We start from the raw sequence: 21,876 nt of genomic DNA on the forward strand, positions 1-21,876 counted from the left end.
ATATGCCTTCTAAAATTCAACTACCTGCTGTGATACTTTAAACATCTCAAAATTGTCAAGATTAGGAATTCACTGTAGGTTTCAATATTATTTTTAAAAGGTTAATGTTCACATTAAAAAAATTATGGCTTAGTTTGATTTCTACTGTTAGTTTGATTTGTGGCTTCAGAATCATCATAGGTTTGATGATATAAGATTATGGACTTGGAATTATCAAAATTAATGTCTTATTTTCATAAGACTTTATATATTAATGAAATCTTATATATAACATTCTTCTCCAAATTTTATATATTAGATACTAAATATTAAGAGGTTCTCAAAGCAAATGAAAATGATCAAGACCAAGAATAAACCATTTTAAGTTCTGCTGTATTCTCTATAATTCTAAAAAATTGTCAGTCATGTTGATGAAATATACTTTGAGGATGTCATGGGTCCAGTACTTAGGGAAACTATGATATCTCCATGTCCTTCCCCTTTTTTACCAATCCCTCTTATTACACTTTATTTTTTTTATAGAAGAAAGAATAATATTAAAAATAAGCTCAGGTGAGTTATTTTTTTCTTATTTTTTTAAAAGCAGAATCACTCTTGTCCTAAAAAAGAGTAAAATGAAATTGAATTAATAAAATAAATATACTTTAATTTTTCATATGGTAGACTGAGATAATACAGGCAAGAAATCATATTCAATGGAAGTAATGGGAATCCCTTATTGTGAACTTCCTACAGGAACAACACTTTCATTTAATCTCGAGTAATCTTCACAGCAAACTCACCCTTCACACTTCAGTATTATTGTCATTGCTATATTCCAGGAAACAATACAAGCTATTGCTTGCCCAAAGTCAGGTAGCTAGTAAACGTGCAGTCAAGATATAGACCCAACATAGAGAATCCTAAAGATGCTACCAGAAAACTACTAGAGCTAATCAATGAATTTGGTAAAGTAGCAGGATACAAAATTAATGCACAGAAATCTCTGGCATTCCTATACACTAATGATGAAAAATCTGAAATTGAAATCAAGAAAACACTCCCATTTACCACTGCAACAAAAAGAATAAAATATCTAGGAATAAACCTACCTAAGGATATGAAAGACCTGTATGCAGAAAATTATAAGACACTGATGAAAGAAATTAAAGATGATACAAATAGATGGAGAGATATACCATGTTCTTGGATTGGAAGAATCAACATTGTGAAAATGACTCTACTACCCAAAGCAATCTATAGATTCAATGCAATCCCTATCAAACTACCACTGGCATTTTTCACAGAACTAGAACAAAAACTTTCGCAATTTGTATGGAAACACAAAAGACCCTGAATAGCCAAAGCAATCTTGAGAACGAAAAATAGAGCTGGAGGAATCAGGCTCCTCCCTGACTTCAGACTATACTACAAAGCTACAGTAATCAAGACAGTAAGGTACTGGCACAAAAACAGAAAGATAGATCAATGGAACAGGATAGAAAGCCCAGAGATAAACCCACGCACATATGGACACCTTATCTTTGATAAAGGTGGCAGGAATGTACAGTGGAGAAAGGACAGCCTCTTCAATAAGTGGTGCTGGGAAAACTGGACAGATACATGTCAAAGTATGAGATTAGATCACTCCCTAACACCATACACAAAAATAAGCTCAAAATGGATTAAAGACCTAAATGTAAGGCCAGAAACTATCAAACTCTTAGAGGAAAACATAGGCAGAACACTCTATGACATAAATCACAGCAAGATCCTTTCTGAGCCACCTCCTAGAGTAATGGAAATAAAAATAAACAAATGGGGCCTAATGAAACTTCAAAGCTTTTGCACAGCAAAGGAAACCATAAACAAGACCAAAAGACAACTCTCAGAATGGGAGAAAGTATTTGCAAATGAAGCAACTGACAAAGGATTAATCTCCAAAATTTATAAGCAGCTCATGCAGCTCAATAACAAAAAAACAAAAAACCCAATCCAAAAATGGGCAGAAGACCTAAATAGACATTTCTCCAAAGAAGATATACAGACTGCCAACAAACACATGAAAGAATGCTCAACATCATTAATCATTAGAGAAATGCAAATCAAAACTACAATGAGATATCATCTCACACCAGTCAGAATGGCCATCATCAAAAAATCTACAAACAATAAATGCTGGAGAGGGTGTGGAGAAAAGGGAACCCTCTTGTACTGCTGGTGGGAATGTGAATTGGTTCAGCCACTATGGAGAACAGTATGGAGGTTCCTTAAAAAACTACAAATAGAACTACCATATGACCCAGCAATCCCACTACTGGGCATATACCCTGAGAAAACCAAAATTCAAAAAGAGTCATGTACCAAAATATTCACTGCAGCTCTATTTACAATAGCCCGGAGATGGAAACAACCTAAGTGCCCATCATCGGATGAATGGATAAAGAAGATGTGGCACATATATACGATGGAATATTACTCAGCCATAAAAAGAAATGAAATTGAGCTATTTGTAATGAGGTGGATAGACCTAGAGTCTGTCATACAGAGTGAAGTAAGTCAGAAAGAAAAAGACAAATACCGTATACTAACATATATATATGGAATTTAAGAAGAGAAAAAAATGTCATGAAGAACCTAGGGGTAAGACAGGAATTAAGACACAGACCTACTGGAGAACGGACTTGAGGATATGGGAAGGGGGAAGGGTGAGCTGTGACAGGGTGAGAGAGAGTCATGGACATATACACACTAACAAATGTAAGGTAGATAGCTAGTGGGAAGCAGCCGCATGGCACAGGGACATCGGCCCGGTGCTTTGTGACCACCTGGAGGGGTGGGATAGGGAGGGTGGGAGGGAGGAAGACACAAGAGGGAAGAGATGTGGGAACATATGTATATGTATAACTGATTCACTTTGTTATAAAGCAGAAACTAACACACCATTGTAAAGCAATTATACCCCAATAAAAATGTTAAAAAAAAAAAAGATATAGACCCACCTATTTTGGACTATAGTACCCATATTTGCTATTACTCTATAATGCCACAGTGAGTTTCAGAAAGCCATTTGCTAACTTGGATTATCACTTCATACATATCACGAGTCCTGTTTTTCAGTTTGTAAGACATGTGAGACAATCAGAAGCCACAGAGTCATGATATCTGCATGATAACTAAGTTAGAAGGTAATTAGGGAGATGCATGATCATTTGCCATTTTAATTTAAACGAAAAGTAATGAAATGCTGTGATTTGAGTAACATCTAAGAGCACAAATGAAATTATTATTAAATCAGCATGCATGTGGTTTATAGACAGAACTAGTAGAGAAAACTATATTGTCATTTGCATTCTTCTAAGAAGCATATTTTTTCGTTTAATTTTATGTAATGTCTTATTTTATTAGTGTTATTAAAACACTTTCCAAAAACTGACATTTTCATGAAAATTGTCCTAGTTTTCAAAAATCAACTTTTTAATACGCAAGAAAGATATAAGTGATCTGGCATGATTTCTCCGCACCAGACAGCTGTGGGTTTACCTTCATCTCAGACCCGGAAATATGGTAGATATGAGTCCAAAGTGTAGATATAATCACCCAGGCATTTAAATGGTTAGGCGGTCTTATTATACAGATAGCCCTTCTTTTTTCATTAAGTCAGAAACTATGAAAGGGACGGTAGTTTACAGTCCAAACTGAAGGAAAATAGAGGTCATAGACCTATGCAAATGAAAGAAAAGCCTGGAACAGGAAGATAACAATTTTTTACCTGCAAGTTTCTAAATTATTGTTTAAGGTGAGGAAGTTGAGAAGCTTAGTCTTAGTTAGAGAGCTGACCAAGCAGGCTGGTGTCAGTTCACATCCTGAGGTATTCAGGAGTGGAATGAGCCCAAAAGAATGTGCATGAGCTGGAAACAGGCATGGGGTGAGAAGCTGGGCAGAAGTGAACAGGAGAGGGCTCAGCTCAATAGCGCATTTTGTCTATAGTGCAGGGGGTGGGATGCTCGGACTTAAAAAAAAATCACAGTACACAAGAAGGTATGATAAGTGAGGTGTGAAGAAATTAATCATTTCTAAGTAAGCAAGTAAAAATAAGTGTAAAAGGGCAATAAGAGTGTTAAAATTGAGATTCCAGATGTTAAAATTAGACGGATTTTTTAAAATGTATTCACCAAATTCTTGGATTCATCCATCCATGTATATATCTATCCATCCATTTAACAAAAATTCTTTGTGAGATAGTAGGATGCTGGGGATTCTGCATGAATATAATAGATATGGTCCCTGTCATTACTAATTTTACATTCTTCAGAGATATAAATTAAACAAATAATCTCATGCAACTAAATAGTTATAACTGAAATATATGCTGTAGATGCCAAGGACAGGATGCTGTGAGAAAGAATTAGCAGTGAAATAACCTGAAGTTTGTGAGATCAATGAATAGCTAGCTCTTTGAACAATGTCACTTAACCAGAAAGAAAAAAAGGAGGTAACCAGGAAATGGGACATAGGAAGTGAGCTTCCATACAAAGACCCTGATTATTTGCAGAAGGTAGAGATCATTTTGGCTGAACTAGTAACAGAGGGAATAGAGTGACATAAAACGATTGTGAAAAGATAAGCAGTGATCAGATCATTCAGGATATTTTAGGACATTTTTTAGAGGTACTTAACTTTCTTAGCCAAAAACCTTCCTAGTATGAAGACAGACCTCAATCCACGTAAGAAAAAATAGCCATGGTGTTTCAGGAAAATATTAAAAATGCTCAGCTTTAATAAATATTCTGGCTAAATTAATGAATATCAAGATAGGAAAAAAACCTGAAAACTTTTAGGTAGTAAAAGAGTTCCCCTCTACTTAGATTGGGGACAACCAACTTTGCTTTAGACTTTCACACAGCAACATTCAATGCTAGAAGACAAAGTAGTAATACACGCATAGTTCCAAACCATAGGAGATATTAGCAAGGAATATTAACCCAACCTCAAAGTAATTCAAGGATAAAGACAAAGCAGATATTTTCAAACACCAAGTGGTTAAGGAATATGGAATCCATGAGTGCTCCTTAAAAAAAAAATCCACTGTATAAGGAAATGTACTCAATTAAATACCTCAGATAAGCAAACCAGAGAGCTGTAGTAGTGATGTCAAACAGCAATAAAAATAGCCAACCCTTCTTAAATGGCTCCTATGTGATAGGTGTGTCCTAAGTGGTTTATATGTGTTCCTTCATTTGTTCCTTATATGGCCTCATAAGATAATTCATGCCATTAACCTGCTCTTATGAATAGGGTAACTAAGACACAGAGAGGTCAAGACATTTCTCCAAGGTCATGGAACCAGTGACTAGAAGAGCTCAGGTTCAAACCTAGGTATCTACTCCAGAGCTGCTTGATATACCATTATGAGAGCTGCTTTTCTAGGCTAGATATATCCTGTTTGCCTTCTAGATCCACTTTTTACCATTCTTCATTTTGACTAAATAGACAGTTATCAACAGGCTCACTTGCCTTCTAGACCCCTCTAGAGCATGGCCAATGAGGGACACCATCAAGAGATGAGAAAGTGAGAAGGAAGTGCGGTCAGAGCTTAAATTAAGCCATGAAATTTTATTTTGAATGTGAAATTAGCTTTTCAAAAAATAACACTGAAACCTACAATGACTTCCCAACCTTGTCAATTTTCGATATGTTTAAAGTTTAACTGCAGAGATTTGAATTTGAGAAGGTGTATTTTTTCCAAAAAATCAATTACAGAACTGATTACCTTGGCACCCACCTTGCCACATTATTGTGAAATGGCTATGTCTTTCTACAAAGACCAGAGTTTAGGTGAACTCTTCATTCTGTCATCTGGTCCATGTTTCAATCACCATAACTTGTCCCTTCAGGTTTAGGGTTGGTGAGATCTTCAATGTTACTAGCCTCAGGAGTTCTGCACTATCTCTTTTTGGTTTACCTGAACTCTTACATACTTTGTAAATAGTCCTTTTATTCAACTCTTATCAAATTATCCAGTTCGATAGTTCTATGTCTTTCTTACCAGAATCATGTCTGAAAAATCCTCTAATAAAACATTCAATTATGTTTTAGGAAAGGTTATGCCATCATGTTAAATGGTGCTGCTTTATTTTGTCAAATACATAGCAAGCACTTTAATGCTTGACACATAGTGAAGTGCTTAATTAGTTAAGTACTTATTGACTGTCTGTGGATGTTGAGGCTTTTAATTTAATTACGATGTTAAAATAATATGTGATTATATTTAGAGTTTATCATATTATTTCTACAGTGCTGGGGAAAAATGATTACTCTTTCAAAAGGCATGTTGGAAAACCCATTCTTAAAAATTAGCATAGTTAATCATTGTGACATCATTTCATAAAGTATGATTTCCATAAGGGTCTAAAGTCAAAATAGACTATAAGAAAGAGGTGTTCATTCTTGCCAAATAATACTGAAAGACACTACAGTTGACCCTTGAACACTGTGAGGATTAGAGATGCCAACCCTCCACGCGGTAAAAAAAATCCCAGTTCAACTTTACAGTTGGCCCTCCATATCAGCAGTTCCTGCCTCTGTGGAGCCAGCTAACCACAGATGGTGAAGTTCTGTAGTACATACTTAGTGAAGAAAATCTGTGTATAAGTGGACCTGTGCAGTTCAAAGCTGTGTTGTTCAAGGGTCACCTGTATTCTGAGTGATTGCTTTGAGCAATAGCTTATCTTTACCTCCGATTCTGAAAGACCCTAATATAAATCCATGATGGAGAACTCCTCATTGTGGAAAAAATAAATGCTCATCTAAGAAGGGACATGGGTTTTATTATTATTATTCCTTGAGGCCCTGAGAAATAGAGTAAGTACACCGTTTTCTGGACTCTTAAATTATTATTCTTTCCAGTACATCCCACTCCGCTATGGACAGGATGCCAGTGAGAATGTATACTTCTCTAGAGTTGTTACAAATGGTTAAGTTTAAAAGTTTTGTACATTTACATTGTAGGCAGCTGCTAAGCCACATTGAGAGATGGTTCCTTAAAGAGAAAGCCCCTTACTTCTAAAAGGGTCCACATAACTGTGCGGCACCCTGAAAAATGGAAGCCAGGAATGCCACTTCCAGGCCTGGCCCCAGAGCCTCCCATGTGATCCCACAGTCTCCCTTTCTCTCACTTGATGCCTGTCAGCCAAATATAAAGAATGCAGCAAAGAACATATAAAACCTAGGGAATGGAGGATCATTTGATTAAGGGATCCTGGATCATTGAAGGGATACATGAACGGGATCCACTTATGCCAACCAGATTTTAATCTGTGATTTGAGCACAACTTTTAAGTTAAGATACTGGTGTTTGTGGTGTTTGTTGTATTATACTTAGACTTCCCTGATTCATATAGAAATTTAGGGTAACTCTTATCTTGATAGAAGCAGTCTACAAAATAATAATACTTTTAGCAATCATGGAATACTAAAAGGATGCTTATTAAAAGTTTATTCAAAATTGAATGATTAGTCTTCAACAATGCAAGAAAATAATAATTGATAAAAGGAAAAGAATGGGCAAAGTCAAAATTGTCATTAGTGATAAGAAATGAGAAATTAATAGAATTAATATAAAGATTTAGAATTACTTAATATAAGATTGTAATTATCAGTTGCATTTCTATATTAGAGCAACAAACAGAATGTTTGTTACTTTACCAAAAACAGTGACATATAGGTTTAAATCTAACGGAGAATAACAGAAGGAATAAATTGAACAAAGGTGTGTAGGAACTTTTATGTTGAAAAAAAGACAGTGGGACCTTGAAGATGGCGGAAGAGTAAGACGCGGAGATCGCCTTCCTCCCCACGGATACACCAGAAATACATCCACACGTGGAACAACTCCTACAGAACTCCTACTGAAGGCTGGCAGAAGACTTCAGACCTCCCAAAAGGCAAGAAACTCCCCACGTAACTGGGTAGGGCAAAAGAAAAAACAGAGACAAAAGAATAAGGACGGCACCTGCACCAGTGGGAGGGAGCTGTGAAGGAGGAAAAGTTTCCACACACTAGGAAGCCCCTCCGCGGGCGGAGACTGCGGGAGGCAGAGGGGGGAGTTTCGGGACCGCGGAGTAGTGCACAGCGACGGGTGCGGAGGGCAAAGCGGGGAGATTCCTGCACAGACGATCGGTGCCGACCAGCACTCACCAACCCGAGAGGCTTGTCTGCTCACCCGCCGGGGTGGGCGGGGCTGCGAGCTGAGGCTCGGGTTTTGGTTTTGGACGGAGCTCAGGGAGAGGACTGGGGTTGGCAGCTTGAACATAGCCTGAAGGGGTTAGTGCACCACGACTAGCCGGGAGGGAGTTCGGGGAAAAGCCTGCACCGGCCGAAGAGGCAAGAGACTTTTTCTTCCCTCTTTGTTTCCTGGTGCGCGAGGAGAGGGGTTTAAGAGCGCTGCTTAAAGGAACTCCAGAGACGGGCGCGAGCCGCGGCTAAAAGCGCGAACCCCAGAGACGGGCGCGAGCCGCGGCTAAAACCGCGGTCCCCAGAGACGGGCGGGGGACGCTAAGGCTGCTGCTGCCGCCACCAAGGGGCCTGTGTGCGAGCACAGGTCACTCTCCACACCCCTCTTCCGCGGAGCCTGTGCAGCCCGCCACTGCCAGGTTCCCGGGATCCAGGGACAACTTCCCCGGGACAGCGCACGGCGGGCCTCAGGCTGGTGCAACGTCACGCCGGCCTCTGCCGCAACGTCACGCTGCCTCTGCCGCCGCAGGCCCGCCCCGCACGCAGTGCCCCTCCTTCCCCCATCCCCCAACCCCCGGCCTGAGTGAGCCGGAGGCCCCGAATCAGCGGCTCCTTTAACCCCGTCCTGTCTGAGCGAAAAACAGACGCCCTCCAGCGACCTACACGCAGAGGCAGGGCCAAATCCAAAGCTGAGCTCCTGTGAGCTGTGAGAACAAAGAAGAGAAAGGGAAATCTCTCCCAGCAGCCACAGAAGCAGCGGATTAAAGCTCCACAATCAACTTGATATACCCTGCATCTGTGGAATACCTGAATAGACAAGGAATGATCCCAAATTGAAGAGGTGGAATTTAGGAGCGAGATCTATGATTTTTTTCCCTTTTCCTCTTTTTGTGAATGTGTACGTGTATGCTTCTGTGTGACATCTAGTCTGTATACTCTAGCTTCCACCATTTGTCCTAGGGCTCTATCCGTCCATGACTTTTTTTTAAAAATTCTTTTTCTTAATAATTAAGTTTAATTGTAATAACTTTATTATACTTTACCTTCGTTCTTTCTTTCTTTCCTTCCTTCCCTCCCTCCTTTAGACAACGAATCACCCCAAATTGAGGAGGTGGTCTCAGGGAGTAGGATTTATGATTTTTCCCCCTTTACCTCTTTTTGTGAAGGTGTATGTGTATGCTTCTGTGTAAGATTTTCTCTGTATAGCTTTGCTTCCAACATTTGTCCTAAGGTTCTATCCGTCCCTTTTTTTTTCTAAATATTTTTTAATTCAATAACTATATTATACTTTATTTTATTTTTACTGTATCATCTTTCTGTCTTTTTTTCCTTCTTTCCCTCCTTCCTTCCTTCCTCCCTCCCTCCCTCCCTCCTTTCTTTCCTTCTTTGCTTCTTTCTTCCTTCCTTCCTTTCCTCCTTTCCCTCTTTCTTTACTCATACTTCTACTAATTCTCCCTACATTTTCTCCCTTTTATTCTGAGCTGTGTGGATGAAAGGCTCTTGGTGCTCCAGCCAGGAGTCAGGGCTCTGCCTCTGAGGTAGGAGAGCCAACTTCAGGACACTGGTCAACAAGAGACCTCCCAGCTCCACATAATATTAAACGGTGGAAATCTCCCAGAGACCTCCATCTTAACACCAGCACCCAGCTTCACTCAACGACCAGCAAGCCACAGTGCTGGACAACCTATGCCAAACAACTAGCAAAACAGGAACACAACCCCACCCATTAGCAGAGAGGCTGCCTAAAATCATAATAAGGCCACAGACACCCCAAAACACACCACCAGACGTGAACCTGCCCACTAGAGAGACAAGATCCAGCCTCATCCAGCACAACACAGGCACTAGTCCCCTCCACCAGGAAGCCTACACAACCCACTGAAACAACCTTAGCCACTGGAGACAGACATCAAAAACAACGGGAACTACGAACCTGCAGCCTGCAAAAAGGAGACCCCAAACACAGTAAGATAAGCAAAATGAGAAGACAGAAAAACACACAGCAGATGAAGGAGCAAGATAAAAACCCACCAGACCTAACAAATGAAGAGGAAATAGGCAGTCTACCTGAAAAAGAATTCAGAATAATGATAGTAAGGATGATCCGAAATCTTGGAAGTAGAATGGACAAAATGCAAGAAACAGTTAACAAGGACCTACAAGAACTAAAGATGAAACAAGCAACGATGAACAACGCAATAAATGAAATTAAAATTACTCTAGATAGGATCAATAGCAGAATAACTGAGGCAGAAGAACGGATAAGTGACCTGGAAGATAAAGTAGTGGAAATAACTACTGCAGAGCAGAATAAAGAAAAAAGAATGAAAAGAACTGAGGACAGTCTCAGAGACCTCTGGGACAACATGAAACGCACCAACATTCGAATTATAGGGGTTCCAGAAGAAGAAGAAAGAAAGAAAGGGACTGAGAAAATATTTGAAGAGATTATAGTTGAAAACTTCTCTAATATGGGAAAGGAAATAGTTAATCAAGTCCAGGAAGCACAGAGGGTCCCATACAGGATAAATACAAGGAGAAACACGCCAAGACACATATTAATCAAACTGTCAAAAATTAAATACAAAGAAAGCATATTAAAAGCAGCAAGGGAAAAACAACAAATAACACACAAGGGAATCCCCATAAGGTTAACAGCTGATCTCTCAGCAGAAACCCTACAAGCCAGAAGGGAGTGGCAGGACATACTGAAAGTGATGAAGGAGAATAGCCTGAAACCAAGACTACTCTACCCAGCAAGGATCTCATTCACATTTGATGGAGAAATTAAAACCTTTACAGACAAGCAAAAGCTGAGAGAGTTCAGCACCACCAAACCAGCTTTACAACAAATGCTAAAGGAACTTCTCTAGACACGAAACACAAGAGAAGGAAATGACCTATAGTAGCGAACCCAAAACAATATATAAAATGGAAATAGGAACATACATATCAATAATTACCTTAAATGTAAATGGACTAAATGCTCCCACCAAAAGACACAGATTGGCTGAATGGATACAAAAACAAGACCCTTATATATGCTGTCTACAAGAGACCCACTTCAGAACTAGAGACACATACAGACTGAAAGTAAGGGGATGGAAAAAGATATTCCATGCAAATGGAAACCAAAAGAAAGCTGGAGTAGCAATTCTCATATCAGACAAAATAGACTTTAAAATAAGGACTATTAAAAGGGACAAAGAAGGACACTACATAATGATCAAGGGATCGATCCAAGAAGAAGATATAACAATTGTAAATATTTATGCACCCAACATAGGAGCACCTCAATACATAAGGCAAATACTAAGAACCATAAAAGGGGAGATCAACAGTAACACATTCATAGTAGGGGACTTTAACACCCCACTTTCACCCATGGACAGATCATCCAAAATGAAAATAAATAAGGAAACACAAGCTTTAAATGATACATTAAACAAGATGGACTTAATTGATATTTATAGGACACTCCATCCAAAAACAACAGAATACACATTTTTCTCAAGTGCTCATGGAACATTCTCCAGGATAGATCATATCTTGGGTCACAAATCAAGCCTTGGTAAATTTAAGAAAACTGAAATTGTATCAAGTATCTTTTCCGACCACAACGCCATGAGACTAGATATCAATTACAGGAAAAGATCCGTAAAAAATACAAACACATGGAGGCTAAACAATACACTACTTAATAATGAAGTGATCACTGAAGAAATCAAAGAGGAAATAAAAAAATACCTAGAAACAAATGACAATAGAGACACAACGACCCAAAACCTATGGGATGCAGCAAAAGCAGTTCTAAGGGGGAAGTTTATAGCAATACAAGCCCACCTTAAGAAGCAGGAAACATCTCGAATAAACAACCTAACCTTGCACCTCAAGCAATTAGAGAAAGAAGAACAAAAAAAACCCCAAAGCTAGCAGAAGGAGAGAAATCATAAAAATCAGATCAGAAATAAATGAAAAAGAAATGAAGGAAACAATAGCAAAGATCAATAAAACTAAAAGCTGGTTCTTTGAGAAGATAAACAAAATAGATAAACCACTAGCCAGACTCATCAAGAAAAAAAGGGAGAAGACTCAAATCAATAGAATTAGAAATGAAAAAGGAGAAGTAACAACTGACACTGCAGAAATAAAAAAAATCATGAGAGATTACTACAAGCAACTCTATGCCAATAAAATGGACAATCTGGAAGAAATGGACAAATTCTTAGAAATGCACAACCTGCCAAGACTGAATCAGGAAGAAATAGAAAATATGAACAGACCAATCACAAGCACTGAAATTGAAACTGTGATTAAAAACCTTCCAACAAACAAAAGCCCAGGACCAGATGGCTTCACAGGTGAATTCTATCAAACATTTAGAGAAGAGCTAACACCTATCCTTCTCAAACTCTTCCAAAATATAGCAGAGGGAGGAACACTCCCAAATTCCTTCTACGAAGCCACCATCACCTTGATACCAAAACCAGACAAGGATGTCACAAAGAAAGAAAACTACAGGCCAATATCACTGATGAACATAGATGCAAAAATCCTCAACAAAATACTAGCAAACAGAATCCAACAGCACATTAAAAGGATCATACACCATGATCAAGTGGGGTTTATTCCAGGAATGCAAGGATTCTTCAATATACGCAAATCTATCAATGTGATAAACCATATTAACAAATTGAAGGAGAAAAACCATATGATCATCTCAATAGATGCAGAGAAAGCTTTCGACAAAATTCAACACCCATTTATGATAAAAACCCTCCAGAAATTAGGCATAGAGGGAACTTTCCTAAACATAATAAAAGCCATATATGACAAGCCCACAGCAAACATCATCCTCAATGGTGAAAAACTGAAAGCATTTCCACTAAGATCAGGAACAAGACAAGGTTGCCCACTCTCACCACTCTTATTCAACATAGTTTTGGAAGTTTTAGCCACAGCAATCAGAGAAGAAAAGGAAATAAAAGGAATCCAAATCGGAAAAGAAGAAGTAAAGCTGTCACTGTTTGCAGATGACATGACACTATACATAGAGAATCCGAAAGATGCTACCAGAAAACTACTAGAGCTAATCAATGAATTTGGTAAAGTAGCAGGATACAAAATTAATGCACAGAAATCTCTGGCATTCCTATATACTAATGATGAAAAATCTGAAAGTGAAATCAAGAAAACACTCCCATTTACCATTGCAACAAAAAGAATAAAATATCTAGGAATAAACCTACCTAAGGATATGAAAGACCTGTATGCAGAAAATTATAAGACACTGATGAAAGAAATTAAAGATGATACAAATAGATGGAGAGATATACCATGTTCTTGGATGGGAAGAATCAACATTGTGAAAATGACTCTACTACCCAAAGCAATCTACAGATTCAATGCAATCCCTATCAAACTACCACTGGCATTTTTCACAGAACTAGAACAAAAAATTTCGCAATTTGTATGGAAACACAAAAGACCCCGAATAGCCAAAGCAATCTTGAGAACGAAAAAAGGAGCTGGAGGAATCAGGCTCCCTGACTTCAGACTATATTACAAAGCAACAGTAATCAAGACAGTATGGTACTGGCACAAAAACAGAAAGATAGATCAGTGGAACAGGATAGAAAGCCCAGAGATAAACCCACGCACATATGGACACCTCATCTTTGATAAAGGAGGCAGGAATGTACAGTGGAGAAAGGACAGCCTCTTCAATAAATGGTGCTGGGAAAACTGGACAGGTACATGTAAAAGTATGAGATTAGATCACTCCCTAACACCATACACAAAAATAAGCTCAAAATGGATTAAAGACCTAAATGTAAGGCCAGAAACTATCAAACTCTTAGAAGAAAACATAGGAAGAACACTCTATGACATAAATCACAGCAAGATCCTTTCTGACCCACCTCCTAGAGTAATGGAAATAAAAACAAAAATAAACAAATGGGACCTAATGAAACTTCAAAGCTTTTGCACAGCAAAGGAAACCATAACCAAGACCAAAAGACAACCCTCAGAATGGGAGAAAACATTTGCAAATGAAGCAACTGACAAAGGATTAATCTCCAAAATTTACAAGCAGCTCATGCAGCTCAATAACAAAAAAACAAACAACCCCATCCAAAAATGGGCAGAAGACCTAAATAGACATTTCTCCAAAGAAGATATACAGAATGCCAACAAACACATGAAAGAATGCTCAACATCATTAATCATTAGAGAAATGCAAATCAAAACTACAATGAGATATCATCTCACACCAGTCAGAATGGCCATCATCAAAAAATCTACAAACAATAAATGCTGGAGAGGGTGTGGAGAAAAGGAGACACTCTTGCACTGCTGGTGGGAATGTGAATTGGTTCAGCCACTGTGGAGAACAGTATGGAGGTTCCTTAAAAAACTACAAATAGAATTACCATATGACCCAGCAATCCCACTACTTGGCATATACCCTGAGAAAACCAAAATTCAAAGAGAGTCATGTACCAAAATGTTCATTGCAGCTCTATTTACAATAGCCAGGACATGGAAACAACCTAAGCGCCCATCATCGGATGAATGGATAAAGAAGATGTGGCACATATACACAATGGAATATTACTCAGCCTTAAAAAGAAATGAAATTGAGCTATTTGTAATGAGATGGATAGACCTAGAATCTGTCATACAGAGTGAAGTAAGTCAGAAAGAAAAAGACAAATACCGTATGCTAACACATATATATGGAATTTAAGGGAAAAAAAATGTCATGAAGAACCTAGGGGTAAGATAGGAATAAAGACGCAGACCTACTGGAGAACGGACTTAAGGATATGGGGAGGAGGAAGGGTGAGTTTTGACAGGGCGAGAGAGAGTCATGGACATATACACACTAACAAACGTAGTAAGGTAGATAGCTGGGGGGAAGCAGCCGCAAGGCACAGGGATATTAGCTCGGTGCTTTGTGACAGCCTGGAAGGGTGGGATGGGGAGAGTGGGAGGGAGGGAGACGCAAGAGGGAAGACATATGGGAACATATGTATATGTATAGCTGATTCACTTTGTTGTAAAGCAGAAACTAACACACCATTGTAAAGCAATTATACCCCAATAAAGATGTTTAAAGAAAAAAAAAAAAAAGAAAAAAAGACAGTGAAAGAATTTTAAAATACCTAAATAAATGGAGAGATATGCAATGCTCATGGATAAAATGGCTCAGTATCATAAAAATGCCATTTGATACCAAATTGATCTTTAGATTCACTGCATTTTCAAGAAAATATCAACATGGTTTTAGGGGATCTTGTCAAGCTGTTCTCAAATTTATGATGAAGATCAAAAAGCCCCAAATTGTCAATACTCTTGAAAAAAATCACCTACTTAGGAGAGGGAGGGAGTTACGCTCAACCAGTTATTAAGATTTATAAATTGATAATAATTAACAAAATTTGGCAAAGTTATTGGCACAGTGGTATGGAATTAGGCTTTAATAAAACAGAATAGAACAGAATAGGAGAGCCAGAAACATACGATATAACACAAATCAACTTTGCTGATCTGTGGGGGAAATTCACCATTGCATAATTGCACTAGAACATTTGTTTATCTTTGTAGAAAAAATAAAATGTATCTCTTAGTATTCAAAGAGTGAAAACAAAGAAAAATATTGAAACATTTGATAATATTAAGAGCTAAATCTTCTTTTGATTAAAATACATTATAAAAATGTAGTAAGATAAGACAATCTGGGAACTGGCATTTGTAATGCAAATAACTCTAAATGAAATGTCTTACAGAAAACTCCTAATTTTTAAAACTAATAATTTAATAGAATAATGAGCAAAAGTCATGAACAGATATTTAAAAAGAAAGGAAACATGAATGGCCAATAAAATATGAAAAGATATTCAACCATGTTTACGCTTAGAGAAACACAAATTAAAATGACACTGAAATACTTCATACCCAATAGAGCTGCAAAAATGTAAAAAAGCCTGACAATACTAAATGTTAGCAATGATGTGAAACAACAGGAATTATATTACCCTGCTATCGGGAGTGTAAATTGATCTAGCCACTGTGAAAAACATCCTCACGTTACCTAGTAAAATTGAATGTATGTATCTGATGACCTTGAAATTTCACTTTTTATGTGCAAATTCTGGAGAATAGAGCATCTAAGACATATACAAGGATATCCATCATGATATTAGTTGTAGTAGCAGAAAACCAGAAACAACTTAAAACTTTACCAGTAGTAGTGTGAACAAAAGCAAGATTTTAAGACACCAAACAATGGAATACTATAGAGGAGTGAAATGGAATGAATTACAAAAAATCTATCCACATGACTCAGTTTTAAAATTTTATACTGAGAGAACATGCAAGTAATACAGAAATATACACATATGATTCTGTTTATAAATAGGTCTAGCATAAAAGTAAATGCTTTTAGGGAAAATGTACATTTTTGGTAAAGCTATATAAAGGAATAGCAAGGAGATGATTATCCTGAAATTCAAGAAAGTGGCTTCCTATAAGATTAGGTAGGGAAGCAACATAGGGGGACTTAAAAGTGAGTCATATTGTTATATTTCTTATACACTATGTATATAGGCATTCTTCCTATTTATTATTATACAAACCTATTATGTATATGTATATATATGCATACATATACAATTAAAATTTTTATATGTGTAATCTTATACAATTAAATATGTAATCTTATGTGAATAATTTTTCTCAATTAAAAATTAAGAGAAAAAAGTATGAGAAATAAATTATGAACTATTGTTTTGCATGTTTAGGGAGAGAGAGCTACAATGCAGTGCTGTGAATAGTTTTTATGGGAGTGAGATAATTGAGTTTGTTTACAGACTGAAAGGCAAGTGCAGAAGTGAGGATAAGATTGAAAATATAGATGCAAAATGAAATAATGGATGAAGAAGGTCTTCTAAAGAAATGAAGTGGAAGAAACCTCAGTGCAGGGAGAAACATGTGTTTTCTCAGAAGAGTTGTCTCTATTTCCAAGACGAGAGGTAAGCAGGGGAAGGTGAGTATAGTCACAGGTAACTTGGTTACTTTTGCCTTAGGTGTGGAGGGAATTCACACTTTTTAGTTTTAATTCTTGTTTATGAAAAAGAGTCAAATCCTTTGGTTCAGGGATTGTGAACCCTGAATTACTTTTTATCCTTGTGACTGAGATTTGTCAGTACATTTTTTATTCATACTATCTTGTCTTTGGTATCAGGGATGATTTGGCTTCAGAAAAAACTTTCAACATGGACTTGGGGATTACTTATTAAGAAACGTTATACACATTAAACTGCATGGGAAATATAACGGAGCCTGTGTTTTGTTGGGACTGGCCAGAAAGGCAGATGTATAGGAACTGGGGCAGGTCAGCTGTGGAAGAAGGAATAGGTGGTAGGAGAATAGGAACTCATTCAGGTTGAGTTCTGGGATTGAGACGGACCAGAAATGGCAGTTTACATGAGTATCACACACAGAGGCTTTAGGTATAGTTAGATGAAATAAAAGACAACAATAAAAGGTCAGAAAAGAGTGGAGAGCTATTATTAAAATATGTAACCTCAGAAGTGGATTGGAGAGTACCAGTTACTCAGAAAATTCTCAAAATGAGTAACATATAAGGAGTTTTGAACACTTGACATTTAAAAAAAAACTTTACTGAGGTATAATTGACATAAACTGTAACATATTTAATGGATACAACTTATTGAGTTTGGGGATAAGTACACACATGTGAAACCATCACCAAATCTATGCCATAAAGTAATCCATTATCTCCAAAAGTTTCCACCCACCCTCTTTCTTTCTTTCTTTCTCTTCCTTCCTTCCTTATTATATTGTATACATATTTATATATTATTTTTTTTGTGATAAGAACACAACATAAGATTCCCTCAGCAAATTTTCAAGTATATAATACAGTATTGTTTACTATAGGCACTATGCTGTATTTCTTCATCTATTGATCTTGTGTAACTGAAACTCTGACTAATACATTCCGTTTCTCCATCCCCTCAGCCCTTAAGAACCAGCATTACACTCTGCTTCCATGAGTTTGACATCTATTTTAGATTTCTCCTATAAGTGGTAGCATATAGTATTTGTCCTTCTGTGTCTGGCTTATTTCACTTTGCATAACGTCTTCCAGGTTCATCCATGTTGTTGCAAACAGCAGGATTTTCTTGTTTTTTAAGGTTGAATAATATTCCTTTGTGTGTCTATACCACATTTTCTTTATCTGTCATCCTTTTATGGACATTTAGGTTGCTACCATGTCTTGGCTATTGTGAAAATGCTGCAATAAACATGGGGGTGCAGATAAATCTCTTCAAGATCCTGATTTCAATTCCTTTGCGTATATACTCAGAAGTGGGATTGCTGGACCCTCTGATAGTTCTATTTTTAATTTTTTGAGGAATCTAAGATAACAATGTTGGTGAGAATGTGGAGAAAAGGGAACTCTCATACACTGTTGCTGAGGATGTAAATTGGTGCAGCCACTGTGGAGAATAGTGCTTGACACAGTAAGTACCCTCTCTCTCCCTCCCTATACCCCTCTCTCTCCCTCTTTTGTTCTCTTCCTCTAATAGAGATAATTATACTTATACAATTATGGTTAATTACATTCAAAATCATTCTATATATTTTATTATTAAATATTTATTATTATATGGAATAAACTTTTCTTTAAAAATTCCTTCCTGAACTTTGGTTTTGTGACTTATATCTTAAGGACATAGCAAAGAGCTTTTGAAAACACTAGGTTCAATGACATGCTAAAGTTTAGCTAATTCCTTTATAATGGGTGATATTTTTATAAATTTTTTCATCCAAAAAAGAACTAGTTACACAAATACACACTGTAGAAAAACTACATATAGTTTAAAAAGGTTTTAAACACCAAGAATTTCAAAGCATCTTTTTTCTCCCAATTTTTGGTAATAATACTGATTTAGGATTTTCTACAATTTTTGAAAATTACTGTCCAAATTTATTTATTCATCAAAAGTGACAAGCATTCTTTAAGTCAGGTGCAAAATGTTTAAAGCTTTATATTTTAAAAAATTCTTCAGTTAGGGAGAAAGACAAAACACATTTACAATTAGAAATGTATCTTGGGTCCTGCTATAAATTTGAAAGGCCAATTATGAGGACAAGATGTTGCTTTAGCCATTTAAACATATGATAGTTACACCTAGCTGTTTGTTACACCTGGCAAACCAAGATGAACATTTTATAGAGCAATCTGTTGTCACTTGTACTGCCTGCAGTAATGTGAGATTTTCATTTTCCTGGAGAGTGCTGCCTCACTGTGGGTAGATTAGGAATCACGTAAGTTTGACAAGGGATTAGCTTTGGCAAATACGCTTCATCGAGCTTTGTATACAAATTTTTCTCACATGTAATATGAAGAAATATCCACCCATTTTACAAGAAATGTTGTAAAAGATGGTATCTTCTCCAGGGAGAGCTACTTAATTATAACTAGTAAACAGGCCTTTTCTGACTTACAATATCTTACGGATTTTGCTTCACGAGATGTTTCTAAGGCATCAAGATAGAATGGTGGAAAGAAGTAATATACATAATCATAATCTCTTCTCAGATAAGTTAGTACATTTAATCTCAACTACTGCAAATTCAGGATGCTGTCTACTCTTGTAATGAACTCATTTTCACATTTAATTTTGTTTTTTACATTATTTTGATTGATTCTAAGGCTGCCGTGATTGAACCTAAATAATGAAGATGATGAATTAAATTACATTATCATGGCTGATTTCATCAGAGTGATTCCACAAAAAGTTGACACTAGTAATAAAAATGGAGTTAATAATTCAATCAATTATTATAGACAATGAGGCGATTATCTATTTCCCATTTTATTTTAGTACATCTGTATCCTCATAACACTGAAATAATTCTCTTCAGGTTGTAAAAGCAAGTCACAGTAGACTAAATCACTTTCTTTTGAACATTAGAACTATGTTACAGAATCATGGGCTTAAATAATATTCTTAACAATCCATTCTTCAACAACCCTGATTATAGATATAAAATTTCTCTTAATTCTTTGCTCTTCTTACTATTCTATAGATTTACAGGTCACAGTTCTTATTCTAAAATATTCACTTATTATCGAGAGACACATTGTTTGGAATGACAGTGATTTTGGAAATAAGTAGCTCCTGTGATTTATTTTTTTAACATCTTTATTGGAGTATAACTGCTTTACAATCGTGTGTTAGTTTCTGCTTTATAACAAAGTGAATCAGCTATACATATACATATATCCCCATCTCTCTTCCCTCTTGCGTCTCTTTCCCACCCACCCTATCTCACCCCTCTATGCAGTCAAAAAGCATGGAGCTGATCTCCCTGTGCGATGTGGCTGTTTCCCACTAGCTATCTATTTTACATTTGGTAGTGTATATATGCCCATGTCACTCTTTCACTTCGTCCCAGCTTACCCTTCCCCCTCCCTGTGTCCTCAAGTCCATTCTCTACGAATGTGTCTTTATTCCTGTCCTGCCCCTAGGTTCTTCATAAACTTTTTTTTTAGATTCCATATATATGTGTTAGCATATGTTATTTATTTTTCTCTTTTTGACTTACTTCATTCTGTATGACAGTCTCTAAGTCCATCCACCTCACTACAAATAACTCAATTTCATTTCCTTTTATGGCTGAGTAATATTCCATTGTATATATGTGCCACATCTTCTTTATCCATTCATCTGTCGATGGACACTTAGGTTGCTTCCATGTCCTGACTATTGTAAATAGAGCTTCAATGAACATTGTGGTACATGACTTTGAATTATGGTTTTCTCAGGGTATATGCCCAATAGTGGGATTGCTGAGTCATACGGTAATTCTATTTTTAGTTTTGTAAGGAGCCTCCATACTCTTCTCCATGTGGCTATATCAATTTACATTCCCACCAACAGTGCAAGAGGGTTCCCTTTTCTCCACACCCTCTCCATCATTGTTTCTAGATTTTTTGATGATGGCCATTCTGACGGGTGTGAGGTGATATCTCATTGCAGTTTTGATTTGCATTTCTCTAATGATTAATGATGTTGAGCAAACTTTCATGTGTTTGTTGGCAATCTGTACATCTTCTTTGGAGAAATGTGTATTTAGGTCGTATGCCCATTTTTGGATTGGGTTGTTTTTTTGATATTGAACTGCATGAGCTATTTGTAAATTTTGGAGATAAATCCTTTGTCAGTTGCTTCATTTGCAAATATTTTCTCCCATTTTGGGGGTTGTCTTTTCATCTTGTTTATGGTTTTCTTTGATGTGCAAAAGCTTTTAAGTTTCATTAGGTCCTATTTCTTTATTTTTGTTTTCATTTCCATTACTCTAGGAGGTAGGTCAGAAAGGATCTTGCTGTGATTTACGTCATGGAATGTTTTACCTATGTTTTCCTCTAAGAGTTTCATAGGGTCTGGCCTTACATTTAGGTAAATTTAGGTTCCACAGCAAGAGAAGCCACCTCAATGAGAAGCCCAAGAACCACAATGAAGAGGAGCCCCCTCTCACTGCAACTAGAGAAAGCTCACGCACAGCAACAACAACCCAACGCAGCCAAAAATAAAAATAAATAGATAAAAAACTAAAATT

Source organism: Phocoena phocoena, chromosome 12 (genome assembly GCF_963924675.1).
Source record: "Phocoena phocoena chromosome 12, mPhoPho1.1, whole genome shotgun sequence".
NCBI classification, from domain to species: Eukaryota; Metazoa; Chordata; class Mammalia; order Artiodactyla; family Phocoenidae; genus Phocoena; species Phocoena phocoena.